Source organism: Azolla caroliniana, unplaced genomic scaffold (genome assembly GCF_043228905.1).
Source record: "Azolla caroliniana isolate FFs.n. ecotype wild unplaced genomic scaffold, voAzoCaro1.0.p SCAF_7, whole genome shotgun sequence".
NCBI classification, from domain to species: Eukaryota; Viridiplantae; Streptophyta; class Polypodiopsida; order Salviniales; family Salviniaceae; genus Azolla; species Azolla caroliniana.
This window is the reverse complement of record NW_028230442.1, coordinates 17,806,828-17,825,476: the sequence shown is the minus strand read 5'-3', so window position 1 is coordinate 17,825,476 and position 18,649 is coordinate 17,806,828. Positions and strand designations below refer to the sequence as shown.

Below are 18,649 nucleotides of genomic sequence, written 5' to 3'. Positions count from 1 at the left end.
GTAAGAATGATACAATTATAGCTGATGATTTAACTAGTGCTTTTGAGATCATTTTTTATTCAAGAGTTATGCAAGAGGAATGGAAGGAGGGGCTGATTTTTCTTATCCCTAAAGGGAATGGAGCCTCAGAGGACATTAGGGCATGGCGACCAATCACATTACTCAATACAGTATACAAAATTTATGCTAAGGTATTGGCACTGCGTTTGCAACCTTTATTGCCTGATATTATTCATACTTCTCAGATAGGTTTCATGCAAGATAGGACTATATTTGATAATATTTTTTTGTTTTGGGAGTTGTCCGCGTCAGCTATGGCAAAGAAAGAGGACTTAGTAATTTTATTGTTAGATTTTGAAAAGGCCTATGATAGAGTGAATTGGGACTTTTTAGAAGAGGCGATGAGAAGATTAGGGTTTCCAGAAGCTTGGATTATTGCAGTGTCAGCTTTATATAGATTAGCTTATAGTTCTATCTTAGTAGCAGGAGGTAGACGACGAAGCTTTCAAATGTCACGATCTGTTCGCCAAGGGTGTCCATTAGCCCCTTTTTTATTTCTTATTGTTACGGAGGTATTTTTAGCAATTTTAAATTCAACAAGTGCTGGGATTCAAGGGTTGGTCGCACTGATCTCTAACAAGATGATTCTAGATGTGGAGTTTGCAGATGATACAACACTATACTTGCGCACTGAAGAAGGTAATTTGTATAAAGCACAAGCTGCATTGGAAACATTTTTTGTTGCCTCTGGTGCAAAAGTTAATTGGTGTAAATCAGTGGGTTTTTGGGTTTCGAAGCGGCCATTGCCATCATGGAGACCATCTGAGTTTTTTTGTTGGATTCAAGGAGTTTCAGTTCGTTACTTAGGATGTCAAGTTGGTATAAATATGAATAATGAGCGATTGTTAGCTCCTCTAATGTTATCACTTAGGAAAAAAGTGTTGATTTGGGACACTACAGAGTTGTCTTTAGCAGGCAGAGTAATGATAGCTAATCAAGTTCTACTTTCATCGATGTGGTATATAGCATCTACATGTTTGTTCTCTAGATCCTGTTTGTTACACATTCAACGAATGGTTCAAAACTTTATTTGGATAGGACGAAGTAATAATGATGCTCGTGCAAAGGTAGCTTGGTCGACACTTACGACGCAATTTTCAAATGGTGGTTTAGGGTTGGTAGACCTAGACAGCCAATGTAAGGCTCTTTTGGCAAACTTTGTTGTTAGGGCTATGTCGCCTGCTCAAGGTATATGGTTAGAATTGTTTTTAAATCGATTGTTTGATGTTAAACCGTCTACCGGGGGGTTTTGGAAACCATCTCTAAGATGGGCATTCTTGTCAAATTTTAAGATGAGACTGATACATGGTCTGATAGATGGTTTTATGGTTGGCATTTGTAAAGCATGGGAAGCTGTTAAGGTTTTTTTGATTCGTAGATGCCCCTCTTCGAATGAAGAACTATTGTGGGAACCTTTGATTTAGAATTTTATTTTTTCTGATAAAAGGGAGTGTATTGCTTGGCAGTAGACCGTGATTATAGTGGGCTATGTTGGATAATGCTATAGCTGCCACGATTGCCTCTTGGGAAAATTATGTTCTTCATCTGAATAATTCATAGCTAGATGCTACCATGTGTAGAGGTTTTAGAGTTATGTTTGATGAAATTCAATCATCTTTAGGGAATTTTCTCTCTAATTGGTCACCTTCTTTTGAGCATGTTTGGTTTGGATATTTTACTCTGGTTGGTGTTATTATAGGAGTAAAAGGAACAACATCTCAAGGAGATTATTACTATTTTGATGTGTCTGAGGAAGGAAGATTATGGCAGACTGATGTGGAATCGTCAATTTGGCAAACGGTAAAAAATGGATTTTAGATCCTTCTCCTTCTGATAGTATGTTATTTTGCCAACTATGGGTTTTTTTTTAAAAGTCATTGTTGGACTTGCATTGGGATTCATCAGATTATCTTTGGAAACATACAAATCCTTCGTCTCATACTAAATTTTTTCAATTTTTCCAATATTCTATGAAGTTGGGATGAAAGTTGCTCTTAAGTAGGAAATTCCATCCGCCATCTGCTATGAAAGTGTGGTTGGTGAATGGAGCCTCTTTAATGGATGCATCTAAATATTGGAAATGGTTATGGAGTATGCAGATTCCTAGGAAGATTGTCCTTTTTCGTTGGTTATTGATCCATTATGCACGACCAGTTCGGGCTTAGTTGCGACAATTAGATAGTAAGTCATGTGGTTTTGGTTGTGGATGTATGGTAGAATCAATTAAGCATGTATTGTGGTCTTGTCCTAAAAGTATGCAAATATGGCAAAGAGTATTAAGGTTGATATTGATACCTGCTAATTGTGTGGTCACTTGGGGTGTGGTTAGGTGGGGCATTCTAGAGGGTCATCTCTAGTTATATGAAAAGGAGGATATAGTGGAAGCTTTTCACATAGTTCCTCCTCATATACAAATCGTTCAACCTTTTATAAGTGACAGTTTGCAATTTAGGGATGATATTGTATGGAAGAAAATTTCATCTATTCTGATGTGGGTAATTTGGAAAGCGCGATGCGCATCAATATTTGATAATGTCACTCAGGATGCTGTTGTTATAATCACTGAATTCTGGTTATTATTTGTTCATACATTACGTGGTCAGTATGAAAGTTTCACAAGAAATGTTGATGCCATTTTCAGGAAGCAAATGCATTTTAAAAGGATATGGACCTCTATGTTCATTTTTAGGGAAGATGGAGATCACATAATTTGGATGTATACTGTTCCCGTCATTTTGGGAAACAATGTCTACTAACTTTGTTTATGGACATTCTGTTGCTATAGATTTTGGGTGCTATAGGTTACATTGAATGCTCAATTGCAGTTTGGGAGGACTAGACGATAAAAATCTTGGAGATATGGTGTACAAATATGTGTTGTTCTTGCATATACACATCAAATCGACTATGAGGAATGGCTCTGGAAAGTTGCTGCTATTGCTGACGATGCTCAACAAATCGGCTATGATGCATATATTGTGCTTGGTGGAAGGATCTTTTTGAGGGTTCTAGTCTTTGTGAGGGTTGTTGGGAAAAGCTCATATGTAGCAATTGTTTTGATCAACATGTATGTTAAATGTGGTGCTCCTTTCAAACCACAAAAACTGCTCGGAAAGTTGTCAAGCTGAAATGTTATATATTGTGGAATGGAGAGATAACTACAGGTGTACAACGATTCCGATGTCCAAAGTATTATTTCAGCCATCTCTCAACGGCATGGAGACTGCAAATATCCATGAATAAAAAATGTTTTTAGGTCCCTTTCTCTTCATGAATGGATGGATGAATTTATGGTTAGCATTAGCTTTGTTTTGGTGGGGTTCTTCTTCTCACTGAAACAACCATCAACTTTTGTATTTCTTCTGATTTTATAATACCAGGGTGTATCTTTTGTTAAAAAAAAGAAGAAAAAAAGATTGATACAATTAGTAGTAATTCTAAGTTATTTTTAGATGTCCAAATATGATCGTAGATCCATTGGTGGTTTTTGAAGATGGCATCTGTATAGTACACATGGCTAGTCAGTCCAAGACCTTCATAGACTTTGATGCGGATTGGGGTGAAACAATACCCTATGAAGGGAGGTATGGCCTGAATCATTTCTCAACTATATATTGTGTATAAATAGTGATCTTTGTGTGCTAACTTGAATGATGGTTTAGGGTTTTTGTAAGAAAGGGTGCTAGGTGCCCCAAATCCAACGATATGGATGCTAGAAAACATCTAAAGACTCAAACATGGATACGAACCCCATACATGACGTGGGGCCAGGTGTTGAAGATATAAAACTAAATGGTGAGTTGATGTACATTCTTATAATCATTATTGAAGTAAGTATATATTGGGTTTTTCTAATGCAAATGTCACACCATTGTTGTAGTGGACCCTATGTCCCTCTTCAAGGCGGGAAGAGACTCGACAAGTATCAAATGTCGCACATGTATCGTTGGAGATTCATGTAGAAAAGAGGTACGATGGTTTCGCAAAAAAGCTGACATGGAAGCTCACTTACAAAAGGCACATGGCATCCGTGTAATTGTCAGGAACTCTATTAAGGCAGAGAAGGAATTAGTACTAAAAGAAGGATTAGTACTATTGTCGGGGAATAGTACTAAGACAGAGAAGGATTAGTACTATGAGAGGTGTCGAACTTTGAGAGAAGGAATGGGTGAGTGAGAGAGAGAGAGAGAGAATGATGATGCGAAAGGTATATGTATTATATGAAGGAAGATATACAACAGTAGTTAGAAGGCTTAAGACTGGCGTTGAACCGATTTGGTTCGAACTAATGCCTTGCGCCTCCTTTTATAGTGTCTTCAGGAATACTCCTGAAGTTTCTAGAATGTTCCAGAGAAATCTGGAATATACATCAATTTCCCAATAAAACCTAAATGAAAATAATATCCTTCAAATTACAATTTATAACCTAATGGTAAAGTCTCGACCCGTGTAACAAAAGGTTATGGGTTCGAGTTTAGTTATGACAGTAATACTGCCTCGGTGGCTAAAGATAGAAGAAGAAGATCAATCGACCTCCATGAGGAGTACAACCACGTCATTCTTCAGCCACTACGAAAGAAAACGATCAATAAAGCGTTTTTTGGATACGAAGCTAAAGTACAATAGATCACGCCAATCACACATGAGGAAGTTGAGGACAAGAGAGATTAAGATCTTCAAAGCCACTCCGGACACACTTCGAACATCCAAGGAGGCCTATTTCATTGCCCAATTCGTCAGCCAATAGATGGCTAGGTATGACGGGGGAAAGGAGCATAGGATGGCAAAATTGAAGTTGAAGATTGCGGCTACGTCTGAAGCTTATGTAAGTATGGTTTATGATTATGTGTGCATCTTATGTGAGTCTAAATCTAGTGTGTGAATGATTATGTGTGAATCTTATGTATGAATTTTAGTGTAAGAATCATGGAATTCCCATGCCAGAAGATGAGGCACATGTCGAGATCAATGGTGGTCAAGACCAACTGTCAGAATCGACAACCTGACAGCCAAGGAGGCCTAAAATCCAAATCCAATTGTTTTTTGCGATCCACTAAATAATCATCCAACTACCGGCATGAAGACATTGGGTGATTTGGTTGTCTGATATATCTCTAGCGCCACACATGACCATTGGATCATCAACAACGAGCGGTTCCAGGTATTGCATATCCCAACCCAACCTAATGGGAATGATTGTGGGTATTACATGATGTAAACCATTCAAATGTTGGTCGAGGAGTTCATTCAAGGATTTGAGACCGATCAATTTGTAAGTATTTATGAGAATTGAATTTGCGCATTTGTTTTTGTAAGGGCTTAGGTTGATGGCATATTGTGGTGTAGGGTAAGGAGCAATGGTTTGGATTTGAAGACGTGGAGCTCCTTCGGAAAATCATGGCAAAATGGACACAAAGGACTCTGGGCATAGGGTTATTTTAATCACTAGCATGTTGTACTTTGTAACATCAAACATATGATCTCGATGTACTACTCATGCAAATTCCCAACTTTTTTGTAATATCAAATCAATAGTTGAATCTCATTTTGGTTGTATATGACTCAATTTGATGTACATTCTGGTTGTGAGTCTTATTATTTGAATCTCATTCTGTTTGTATATGACTCAATTTGAATCTCATTCTAGTTAGTGTATGACTCAATGTGAATCTTATTCAAAAGCAATGTACAATAATGCAATGCTAGTCAATAATGGAGAAGGTATCAAAAGCAATGTACAATAATGCAAAACTAGTAAATGCAATACTAGTCAATAATAGAGATTGTCGACAAAGCAATGTACAATAATGCAATACTAGTCAATAATGGAGAAGGTAGACAAAGCAATGTACAAAAATTTTGGTGTAGGAAGCCCGACTGATTAACGAGGAGCCCAACTCATTAATAGTCAATTGCCCAACTACGTGTAATGATGGCGTTTCAATGATCATACTAACAACTACAACAAATTGATTCACCAAATTCAATAGCATGCACTAAGAGGTAGACTCAATCACTAAAGGACTGAACTCATTCCCTTCCTTAACAGTCTATTAATCACTCGCACTCATTTCATTCACCCTCATTCTCGATCGTGCACTAATAGCCCTAAACATTCTCGAACTAAATCATTGAAGAAGAGTTGAATTATTTGAATTATTTGAATTCATTTGAATTCATTCACTTCATTCATTCGCATATCTCTCACATTCACTTAATTCACCTCAATCACTGGCATTCTCGATCATATTGTATTTGTTATGGAGAGCACAATGCATCATGGTGTCTTCGCCATGTTGGAAGATGAATTGGAGGATACGTTGTCGTGAAGATTTCCGGCTATGGTGAGAAACTCGGGTGAGACAAATAAAATGGGGATGTGCAACATTGCAGATGCACTTGTAAATTTGTATAATGAGAATAAGATAACAAAATGTAAGGGGAAGGGTAATAATCTAAGGTGCTAAAGGTGCACCACGAGGTTCGTAGAGGCATAATGGTAATGTGCACTTTGTAGACTACAGGAAAGTACATGAAGAATGGGTGACATAGGGAGTAGTGGGTGTCAGGAACTCTATTAAGGCAGAGAAGGAATTAGTACTAAAAGAAGGATTAGTACTATTGTCGGGGAATAGTACTAAGACAGAGAAGGATTAGTACTATGAGAGGTGTCGAACTTTGAGAGAAGGAATGGGTGAGTGAGAGAGAGAGAGAGAGAGAGAGAGAGAGAGAGAGAGAGAGAGAGAGAGAATGATGATGCGAAAGGTATATGTATTATATGAAGGAAGATATACAACAGTAGTTAGAAGGCTTAAGACTGGCGTTGAACCGATTTGGTTCGAACTAATGCCTTGCGCCTCCTTTTATAGTGTCTTCAGGAATACTCCTGAAGTTTCTAGAATGTTCCAGAGAAATCTGGAATATACATCAATTTCCCAATAAAACCTAAATGAAAATAATATCCTTCAAATTACAATTTATAACCTAATGGTAAAGTCTCGACCCGTGTAACAAAAGGTTATGGGTTCGAGTCTAGTTATGACACTATCCCCCCTTTAAAACGACGAGTTCCACGAGTCGTTTTGGATTGAGGACCCGGTTTCTCGGGATATCGTTGATGGAAGTCTTCTAGAAGAGCACGAGCATTGGTCACATTCTCGATCGGTTCCCAAGTACGCTCGCTGGGACTATATCCTAGCCAATCGACTAGATAGTAGAGCTTGTTGCGAACAATCTTGGAATCGAGGATGGCAGCGACCTCATACTCAGGTCCATCTTCGAGCTCGATAGGAGGTGGTGGTTGTATAGTACGTCCTGGGATAGTGCTCTCGTGATAGGGTTCGAGGAGAGAACTATGAAACACCGGATGTATCCGAAGTTGCGGAGGTAGCTCGAGACGAAAAGCGACATCATTAATCTTCCCGATAATACGGAAAGGACCTAATCGCCGATAATCCAACTTCTCACATGGGCGAGTAGTCTTGATGTGTCGTCGTAGCAGCCACACCCGATCTCCAATGTTAAAACTGGATGGAAGTCGATGACGATCTGCGTAGTCCTTGTGTGATTGTTGAGCTTGCTGGAGTTGAGTAGATAAATCCGCTTGTATCTTGCGTAACCGCTCCAAACGATCCTCCGCGCAAGGATTTGTGGACACTTCTGGGGTTTCAAGGACACACCACCGGGGATGATATCCTGTATAAGCGTAGAATGGCGTGACTTTAGTCGATGCGTGGATAGCGTTATTATAGGCAAATTCGGCGAACTGAAGAATATCTGCCCAGTCATTCTGATGATAGTTGAGAAAGCACCGCAGATACTGCTCCAGTGTTTGATTTGTTCGTTCAGCTTGACCGTCGGTTTGTGGGTGGTAGCCGGAGGAGAGGTGACAAGTGACCTTCAGCATTTTAAAAAGGTGCTTCCAGAATTTTGACACAAACTGAGGTCCACGATCGCTGATGATATTATCAGGGAGTCCATGATGCCGACATACTTCCCGCATGACAATTGCGGCGGTGTCTTCACTAGATATTTCTTTAGTACATGGTAAGAAATGAGCCATCTTTGTATATCGATCCACCACTGTGAGAATCGCACTGAATCCCTTAGAGACTGGAAGATCTGTAATGAAGTCAAGAGCAATGGATTGCCATGGCTTGCTTGGAATTGGTAATGGTTCTAATAAACCATATGGATGATGTCTTGGCATTTTCGCTCTGCAGCATGTATCGCAAGTCCGAACAAAATCTTCGACAAATTGTCGCATACGGGGCCACCAGAATGATCGTTGTACTAAATCTAATGTTTTAGTACTACCAAAATGTCCTGCTGTATATGTGTCATGGCAGTTTTGTACTACTCGAAGGCGGCAAGAACCATTAGGAACATACAAAAGTTCTTTAAAGAAGAGTAATCCATCACAGTATTTGAATTGCCGATAATCCGTACCTGGTGATTGTGATTGTGAACATGACGCTCGAGAGGGGTCAATTTGTGCTAGTATAGCTTGGGCGAAAGCGTCAGTCTTCAAGTCCTCACGTATAGTATTGGTAATGTCGGAATCCACGGGCATGTCAAAGACCTGTGCTGCTTGCAGTCGTGCTAGACCCAAGATTACTTGCTTCTGGTTATCGAAAGCTGGCTCACCGGGACGTGGTGTTAGATACGAACGCCGTGATAATGCATCTGCCTTCCCTTGGTGCTTCCCCGGACGATATGTAATTTTGAAGTCGAAGCGTGTGAGGAAGTGGGCCCACCGAGCTTGACGTCGATTCAGTACACGAGCATCTTGAAAGTAGGCAAGGTTCTTGTGGTCACTGAATACAGTGACCTGATGAGGAGATCCCTCCAGGAAATGCCTCCATTGCATAAAAGAATCAACTATTGCTAATAGCTCTTTATCATGAATTTCGTAGTTGATTTCGGCGGCGTCAAACTTACGGGAGTGGAAAGCCACAGGATGTAGCTTCTCGTCGTTACCCTGTTGTGACAGAATGCTCCCCAATGCGAAATCCGATGCGTCAGCTTCGATAATGAATGGTTTTTCCGGATCCACATGACCTAAAATTGGAGCTGATGTAAACGCCTTCTTAAGACTCTCGAAAGCCATGTCCGTCTCTTTAGACCAAAGGAATGATTGTCCCTTCCTGGTGAGCTGTGTGAGAGGCAGCACAATTTTTGAGTAATTTTGTATGAACTTCCGGTAAAAATTTGCAAAGCCTAGGAAGCATTGCACATCCCGCACCGAACGCGGAGTGTGCCATTCTATCACCGTTTTGACCTTGGCTGGGTCCATAGATATGCCTTCTGAGGAGATGACATAGCCGAGAAACTCCACTTGGTTGCACCCGAAACTACATTTCTCTAACTTTGCATACAGACCATGTTCTCGAAGTCGTTTTAGTACTAATAGTACATGAGAATCATGTTCTTCTTGGGTCTTTGAATAAACCAGTAGATCATCCAAGTAGATGATCAAAAAATCATCCAAGAGATCTCGAAATATATCATTCGCCATGTGCTGGAAGACTGCCGGCGCATTAGTGAGTCCGAACGGCATGACCGTATACTCGAAGTGCCCATATCTGGTGCGAAACGCGGTCTTCCATTCATCTCCTGGTCGGATCCGTACGAGGTTATAGGCTCCTCGTAAGTCGATCTTCGTGAAGAACCTGGCACCGTTGATCCGTTCTAAAAGACTTGAGATAAGGGGAAGAGCATACCTATTTCTTACTGTGACCTTATTCAAGCCACGGTAATCTACAACGAGTCGAAGCGAGCCATCTTTTTTCTTGACGAAGAAAATGGGTGCGCCGGCTGGAGATTTCGAATGCCGAATGAAACCGTTCTCCAAATTCTCCTCTATATAGGCTCGAAGGACTTCTAGCTCGGTTGGTGACAAATTGTAGATCGGCCCCCATGGCGGCTCTTTTCCCGGTTGTAAGTCGATGGCGCAATCGTACGGCCGATGATGAGGAAGTGTGTTGGCTTGTACTTTATCGAACACATCAGCATACTGACGATACTTCTCGGGAAGTTGAACGGTGGACTCCTCTTTGGTGGTACTGGAGGGTTGTACTGATATTGCGAAGAGAAACATTTCCTCCTTGCGCCCTTCCTCACGCAACTGACGTAGCGAAATGGTTGCAACCTTCTGGGTAGATCCTTGGGTTTGTCGCAACCGGATTTCCCTTGTCCTCCAATCTATGTCTGGGTTATGTAACTCGAACCATGGTAATCCTAAAACTATGGGATGTTCTGGAATACTAATAATATTAAATGATACTACACATGTTAAGTTATCTAGGACAATATTAACGGGTTCCGACTCTTCTATGATATTACCAGAAGCAATGGGACGACCATCAATGACTACTACTGAGGCTGGACATGGGAGCTTTCTGAGAGATATCTGATGAGCTCGGGCAAAATTCCTATCCATGAAGCAAGAATTAGCTCCGGAATCTAGAAGGGCTAAGGTATGTACTGGAGGGGTACTTTTAGTACTAACTGCTACTTGGGCTACGAACACATCACTAACTTGCTTAGAGGGAATGGAACCACTAATGGGCTGCACAGATCTAGGGCTGTCCAACCAAACGGCTCCTATTTTGGCTGGACTTAGTCGTTTAACTCTTCTTCTAATTGGCTAAGGACATCAAATTTGTTTGCGAGATTCGGACTATTAGTACTATTAGGACTATTATGACTATGAGGACTATCAGAGATTCCTACTGAAATAGACTCGGGTTTAGTATAGTCAGAACTAACAACGACTTGGTTTACCTGCCTTCTTGGTCTATGGGGACAGTTTATCGCGATATGCCCTGGTCCACCGCAATAAAGGCATAATCGGTTTGTTCGGCGTCATTGCTTTTCCTCCTCCGATAGCGGCCCACGACGACGTGTAGTGTCAATTTCCATTGGAGTTGGAGTACTTACTGGAGGCGCATTATGTGACTCCCTTTGAAAAGGTTTTGCTACCACTGAGGCATAGGTAGGCTCGGATCTTGCCCTCGGCATCTGAAATTGTCGTTCCGAACGTCGCTCGAAGAGGCGGTTGTCACATCTGACCGCTCGACTGATTGCTTCTGTTAATGATTTTGGCTCTTCAGGGAAAGTCAAGAGTAAATCCTTGACATCGTTGCGTAGACCATAGCGGAACTGCTCCATCAATGCTTGATCATCCCAGGGGATATCGGCGGCGAGTAGGCGGAAATCTGCAGCATATGCGGAGGCTGGACGGTCACCTTGGCGTAATCGCCGGATTTTGTTGATTGCAGTCCTTATGCTGTCAGTATCTCCAAAACATGCTTTAAACTCATTTATGAATTCTTCAAAATTATTTAGTACTGGAGATTCCTTTTCTAGTAGCGGAGCGAACCATGCTAATGCTGAGCCATTTAACAACGTGCCTACTAAACCCACTCGTGATGCATCGGTGGGATATCGGGACGGATGCATTTGAATAACTAACCGTACCTGGTTAAGAAACCCTCTAAACTGCGATCGCGTTCCATCAAACTTCGTGGGAAGGCCAATCTTGGGTTCTTTATGAATCCCTTGTGCTCCGTGCCCTTGTTGTTGCATTGCTACGATGGTTGCTTCGAGTTGTTGCACGCGTAACGCAAGTTCCCCATGCTGTTGTTGCGTTTGCTGCTTTTCTAAGGAAATTTGCTGAAGATCCCCCAACAAGCGTTGATTTTCTTGTTCCAAAGCATGAAACTTCTCTTTCAAGCATTGAAATTCCGAGAAAACGGATTGATACTCTTCAGCGCTAACGGTGGCCATGGGATGAAGGAAAAGGAAAATAAGAGACTAATAGGAAAGGAGGGAGACAGAAGGAAGAGGGAGAGAAAAGACCAGACAGGCACCGAGGAAAATCGGTTCAAACTGTCAGGAACTCTATTAAGGCAGAGAAGGAATTAGTACTAAAAGAAGGATTAGTACTATTGTCGGGGAATAGTACTAAGACAGAGAAGGATTAGTACTATGAGAGGTGTCGAACTTTGAGAGAAGGAATGGGTGAGTGAGAGAGAGAGAGAGAGAGAGAGAGAGAGAGAGAGAGAGAGAGAGAGAGAATGATGATGCGAAAGGTATATGTATTATATGAAGGAAGATATACAACAGTAGTTAGAAGGCTTAAGACTGGCGTTGAACCGATTTGGTTCGAACTAATGCCTTGCGCCTCCTTTTATAGTGTCTTCAGGAATACTCCTGAAGTTTCTAGAATGTTCCAGAGAAATCTGGAATATACATCAATTTCCCAATAAAACCTAAATGAAAATAATATCCTTCAAATTACAATTTATAACCTAATGGTAAAGTCTCGACCCGTGTAACAAAAGGTTATGGGTTCGAGTCTAGTTATGACAGTGGGCATTGAGTGTGAATGTGAGAGGGGAGAGAGTTAAAGGCCCACTGATTTAAGATCAAGGAAAAATATTCCCCATTGAAAGAAGGGGATTTAACCTCTCCTTTTGTAATGTGCCTCACCCCTTACTACTATATAAAAGGGAGTGAGGGGTCTCTTGTGAAGGGGTTACCTATTTTGAGTGAGGAGGGGCTTCCACTTTTGGGGTTTCTTTGGGTTGCCATTAGGGTTTCAGAATTTTGGGTTTTAGGATCTTGTTTTAGGGGTTTCATTCTTCTTCTTCTTCTTCTTCTTCTTCTTCTTCATCTTCATCTTCTTCCTCTTCATCTTCATCTTCTTCTTCTTCGTCTTCATCTTCATCTTCTTCTTCTTCATCTTCATCATCTTCTTCTTCTTCTTCTTTTCCCCTATCCGCTTAGGGTTTCATCTAGAGGGTTTACATTCGACCTACACGGCCACGGCTGTAATTGGTGTGGTGCTTTCCATAATGTATCTTGTCTTGTTTAGATCTTATTCTCTTGAATCTTAATCTCTTGAATCTTAACCTTTCTCTTCCTTCTCGATTGAACTCCCAAGCTTCTCTCCCTCCTCTTAATCCCTAGTCCAAGACCCCTGTGGTCCCATCCTATCCGACAAGCACGCGTGGATTTCCGCGACAACGTCATGGTCGTCCAATGCATCATTTGTATCTAAGGATGAATTGGAGATTCCTTTTCAGTCATCAAATTCCGATCACGAGGATGAGGCGGTCGATCCCTTCATGTATTGTTCCCCTAGGTATTTTGCATTTTCAAGAGGTATGCATAATTTGATGGTTAAAGATTTATTGGGACAAGTTAAGGTAACATTGGAAGCATTACGTGATGTCGCGAGGGGAGCACCTCTTTCACTTCATGCATGGAAGCGCATGAAGAGTCGTCTCATACTCGGGAATGAGAGTGCAATTTACCTTAAAGTATCACCTAATCTTCAAGTATTATACATCAAGAAATGGAGGGAAGTAGTATGAGCGTCATATGGTGACACATCCCACCACACGTTTTCAAAGACTCTTAAAGAGTTTAAGCTAGTTTATGCGACTGATGTACGTGATTATGGCATCCCATCGGAGTGCGTAAAAGCACTCATTACAAGTTGTGGTTTCCAAATGGTATTGAAGGTCAGACCGATAGAAGGTTTGGGATCAAGCATGGACAAATATAACAAGACCCTACCCATAGAAGTGATCAAGGTAGAAACCCACCAATTAGATGATGCATTCACAGATTTGCAAACCAAGTACCACACACGTTTAAGGAAAGGAGTCAAGAAGGGTATGCGCGTGACTAGGTATAGTTGCCATCGTGCTGGGACATCTCGACTTGCATCTAATTCCACTCGACGACGCAGGTGCACACCCCGATGTTGGTGCACATTCCATGTGGACGTTAGAATGAATGACGGTGTTGACAATGAGACACTTACCATTTCAATATATGGACCTCATAATGGTCATGTACCATGTAGTGGGTTGGATGTGTACCATTTGCCAGTACACCCCAATGTCATAAGTTGTTGCGAAGATGACCTATTTGATGTTGGGTGTGCAAGGCATGTGGCACGAATGAGCATGCGTAAGGAAGCATATCATAAGTCCAAGGCTAGTTCATTAGAGCTTGTTAGCTATCAATTCTTTATGATACCAAAGGAGGCCCATAACATGGCAAATAGGTTTAAATTCGGGAGTGCCATGACTAAAGTTGATTGGGCTTTGATGATGCAAGATGCCTGTGCACTTTGAGATCTTGGGAAAGTGGCTCATGTTCAACCCTTCCTGGCTGGTGAACAAGGATCTCCCGCCAAACAACCATTTATCTTGATACTTTAAGATCAACGGATGTTGGAAATGTGTGAGTGGTTGACCCTAAACAACTCTTGGGCAATTGACTCGACATTTAAAACAAACCAATTCGGGCAACCATTATATGCAACAGTTACCCCTAACGCCATGGAAATTGGGATCCCATTATGGTACATGCTTTGTAGTTCTAATAAGGGGTCAAAACATGAGCAAGTTGCATTAGAAACTTGTTTGAGAGTCATATTCGCAAGGATGCCCACGGTGAGGCCAAATGCAATAGTGATTGATAAATGTTGGACATCATATAATGCCATAACTAATGTGGTTGCAACAGACCGTCAATCTTGGATTGTTGTAAATGGGCAATGATTGCAAAGACATTGTCAACTTTTGTTGTGTCAGTTTCACGCCAAAAAGTCATGGGTAGACAACTTGTTGCCAAAAGTAAGTGCAACTCAGAGAAGCCATATTTATCAACGAATATGCCAATTGATGCAATGCATTATTGAATCCGCATTCAATGTGATATGTGAGGAGTTAAAGGTAGAACATGCAGACAAACCCAGTGTTTGGCAATATATAGAAGGAGGATGGTGTGGTTTAACATGTGTGTGGAGGAAACTCTAGCCCAAGTTTGGTAGAATGTTCAACTAGGGTTCACCAAAGATGTCGCGTTGTTACGCACGTGCGTGTGGAAGGGGCAGGACCACGGGGGTCTTGGACTAGGGAGTAGAGGAGAAAGAATAAGACACAAAATGGAAGCTTAGCTCAAGAGGAGGTGAGAAAGAATAAGACAATAACATAGAATAGACGGGGCAAGATGCTCAACAAGTTAGCTTACGGAAACATAAACGCTTTACAATGGTGGCCGCCATGGCCGCACCAAACGACTATCAGAAAACCCTAAAGGAAAACCCAAGAAGAAAACCCTAACCGAAACCCTAAAACCAAATAGGAAACCTTCGACCTAAGTGGTATGCCTCTCTTCCTCAAAATAGGCAACCCCTTCATAAGTGACCCCTCCCTTCCTTTTATAGCCCAAGGAGGGAGGGACCTTACAATGTGGGATAAAATTCCCCCTCTTATTTCTATACACCATTTCCTAGTATACATGTGCACATGGTGCACACCACCGATTTGCCTATTCCACCCTAGTTTCCGCCTATGGACGAAAATCTTCACGACATCCGCCCCCACGAAACCGCACATCCACCGGTATGTGCCAAGAAAGGAGAAGAGGTGAGATTTTTCGGCCATGGTGATAAAACAGAGGTCCGTCGTGTCCTCGTTGGCCTTGCTCGGGTTCGTTTTCCATTTCGAGCATGCCCGTCCCTTCCACATGAACCGTCGTAGCATCCTGTTCCACCGTATCCATCGCACGTCCTCGAGTCGACGGCTCCAACCGATCCACCACGTCCACCGTGTGTCCCCGAAACATAGACTCCATCCGAACCGCCATATCCACCGCACGCGCCTTCCTCCCCGGTCGGTCCTCCCGAACGCCATTGCCGATCCGGTCACTCTTTCTTTGTCCGCCACGTAGGTCCTCCGATTAGGCCCTCGGTCACCCCGTTTGCTCGTCGGATTCCACCCCTCGCGTACCGCTTGTGTTCTATCTCCGGCTCGATCCTCTCTTCGTCTCGAACACCTCGTGCCGATTCCCTCCATTCCGCACTCACCTTCCGTAGGCTCTTTCCGTGTGCCCTTGTTGTCTCCTGAACATGCGCTCGTTCTTCGGTCCCTCGGCAACCTCATTACGCGCTCCTCGCTTCTCCTTTGCTCGCCATGCTCTCTCGTCGTAGAGCATACCGTCATCCTGACCACCATGCTTGTGTCCTTCGCGACTCCCGTTACCGCTTCATCCCGACTCTCGTCCTCTTGGCCCGCTTGGCCTCGCATGCCTTCCGGGACGTTGCGCTTCCTCTTCCCAGCGCGTAGCCCGTTGCTCTCCACAAACCTCCTCCAGTTCTCAAGACATAGCCTTCCATGCTCGCCGATCATTCGCCGATACCGGCACCTCACCGCTCTATCTCTCGCTGCGTGCATTCCTCGCAAAGGCTCGTATGTCCTCCGGGTGTGCTCCCGATCTCTCCGATCGCACTCTGGATTCCGCCCTTTTCATGGCACGTATGTTCCTCCTTTGGTTTTATCGTCTCTACATGCCGAACACCTCGGCGTGTCGACTCTTCCTACTCCGCGCTTGCCTTCCATAGGCTCTTCTCGTGCACCAATGTTGTCCCCTGAATATGCGCTCATTCTTTGGCCCTTAGGCGACCCCATTCCGCGTTCCTTGCCTCTCCTTTGCCCGTCGTACTCTCTCGCCGTAGAGCGTACCGTCATCCTGACTTCCGTGTCAGTGTCCCTCGAGGCTCTCGTTACCGCCTCGCCTCGACTTGCGCTCTCTTGGCCCGCTTGGCCTTGCATGCCCTCTGGGAAGCCGCCGCGTTTTCTCTTCCCAGTGTGTACCCCGTTGTTCTCCGCGCACCATCCTTCGCTCTCGCCACCCATCCGCCAATCCCGGCACCTTACGGCTTCGTCTCTCGCCGCATGCTTGCCTCTCAAAGGCTCGACCGGTCCGTCGTTGTCGGTCACTCATTGCCGCTCTTCCGGGTGCATGCTTACTTCTTGGCCCTTTGCCGGCCGTACTGCATGCTCCGTTTTACGTCGTAGTGCATACTTCGTATTACGCGCCTCATCCGCTGTAGACCCGACCTCTGCGTCGATCTCTTCGTCTTTTGTTGCCGTAGCCCCTTCCGACTCCGGCTTGCCGTCTGGGCTGTGCTCGTCCGTCTTCACGCACCGGGTACCCGTTCCAGTAGCCTCGTCCGTTCCGGTCTCTGACTCCTCGCCGCCACCCGCTGTCTCTTCGGTCTTATGTTGATCCGCAACCGCCGAAGTCTCAAGAATAGGTGTGGAGGGTTCCTCTTGCTCTCGGTCTTCCGCCAAGCCGTAATCACCGTGCCCGGTTAGCTTCCTTCTCGCGCTCACCGGCTCCCACCGGGTGTTGTGGCCCATTCACCTCGACCTCCAATCATGCCAACTTAGCCTTCGCCCGGATCGGTCTCGGCCGATCGAGTTCCGGTTTGGTCGGCTCCCTTCCGTAATCGTAACCGGCCGGTACATGTTTGTCCAAACAAATCCGGCCTTGCCGGCTCTTCTTCGGTTCGGGCCCGGTTGACCGGACCCCGCTCCAATCTTCTTCCACGTCGTCTTCCGATCGTGTCGGATTATCGACCGGTTCATCTTTCGGTCGGGTCGGTTCCCGACTCTCTCCTCTTTTCCGCTCTCGGCCTCTCTGTCGGTCCTCTTGTACATGCCTGTTCCGGGCCTCGCATCCTCATCTTCGTACGTGTTCGCTCCGAGCCACGCCTCCTCACAACCACTGCCCTTCTCTCCGGTCTTATGTTGGCATTCGAATGCAACCGCCGTTAGTCTCCGGCCCTGGTGTCGAGGAGTCTCTCCTCCGTCCGCTATGACCTTCGTCGTCGTCGTTTCGATCGTCCGCTTTGCCGTCGCCACCTTCCGTCTCTCCGGTCTCACGTGGGCTCTCGGGGCCGACCGTCGAAGTCTCTAGAATAGGTGCGGGAAAAGTCTCGGTACCATCACTCGACGATGTCATGTTTGTAGCCACCTTCGTTCGGACGCCGTGGTCCGTGGCTATCTCGTCCCCGGTTACGCAAGCCTCGGTTATGCTTGCTACCTCCTCGTCCTTGTCCTCGTCTCAGTCGCCCGCCTTGCCGTCGCCACCACCCGTCGCTCTAGGACACGCTGACACTCGGGCCGACCGCCGGAGCCTCTATGACCAGTGTGGGTAAGGACCCGGCACCACCGCTTGTTGTGTCCGTAGCCGCCTCCGTCCGGACATAGTTGTCTGCGGCCACCCCACCTCTGATCGCGCAAGCCTCGATTACGCTTGTCGCCGTCTCTTCCATGTCAACGTCTCGGTTTCCCGCCTTGCCGCCGCCACCGCCCGTCGCTCTAGGTCTCACGCCAGCACTCGGGCCAACCGCCGGAGCCTCTAGGACCGATGTGTGTAAGGTCGTGGCACCGCCGCTTGTCTCCTCCCCACTCGATGTTTCTGGCCGCCATGTCCCGAATCTGTAGTTACCAGCCTCCATGGCCGTCCCTTCACCGCAAGGCAAGAGGGTCGCTTGCTCCGCACCCTCTCCTATGTCGCCGTCGTACGCTCTTCCGACTTCCGTATAGGCCCTGTCTTCTACGCTTAGGGAGGCTTCTTCCTCCGCATCCTTCGATCGCCTCCGGCCCGACTCCATAATAAGCCCTTCTTCGGTTCCGATTTTCGCCTTCACAAGCTCGCATGCCTCCCGTATTAGCACCTCTAGGTCGAGCTCCTCCAAACCGTTTTGCGTTGAGCT

The 18,649-nt window shown here is 44.5% G+C and overlaps 1 long non-coding RNA gene across 1 annotated transcript; it reads left to right on the top strand.

Moving 5' to 3' along the window:
- Positions 1-4,797: 4,797 nt before the first annotated feature.
- LOC147862133 (uncharacterized) lies at positions 4,798-5,076 on the top strand. The gene is made up of 2 exons (XR_015530051.1): positions 4,798-4,885; positions 4,977-5,076. It is a non-coding gene; the product is annotated as an uncharacterized LOC147862133 (long non-coding RNA).
- The last annotated feature ends 13,573 nt before the right edge of the window (positions 5,077-18,649 follow it).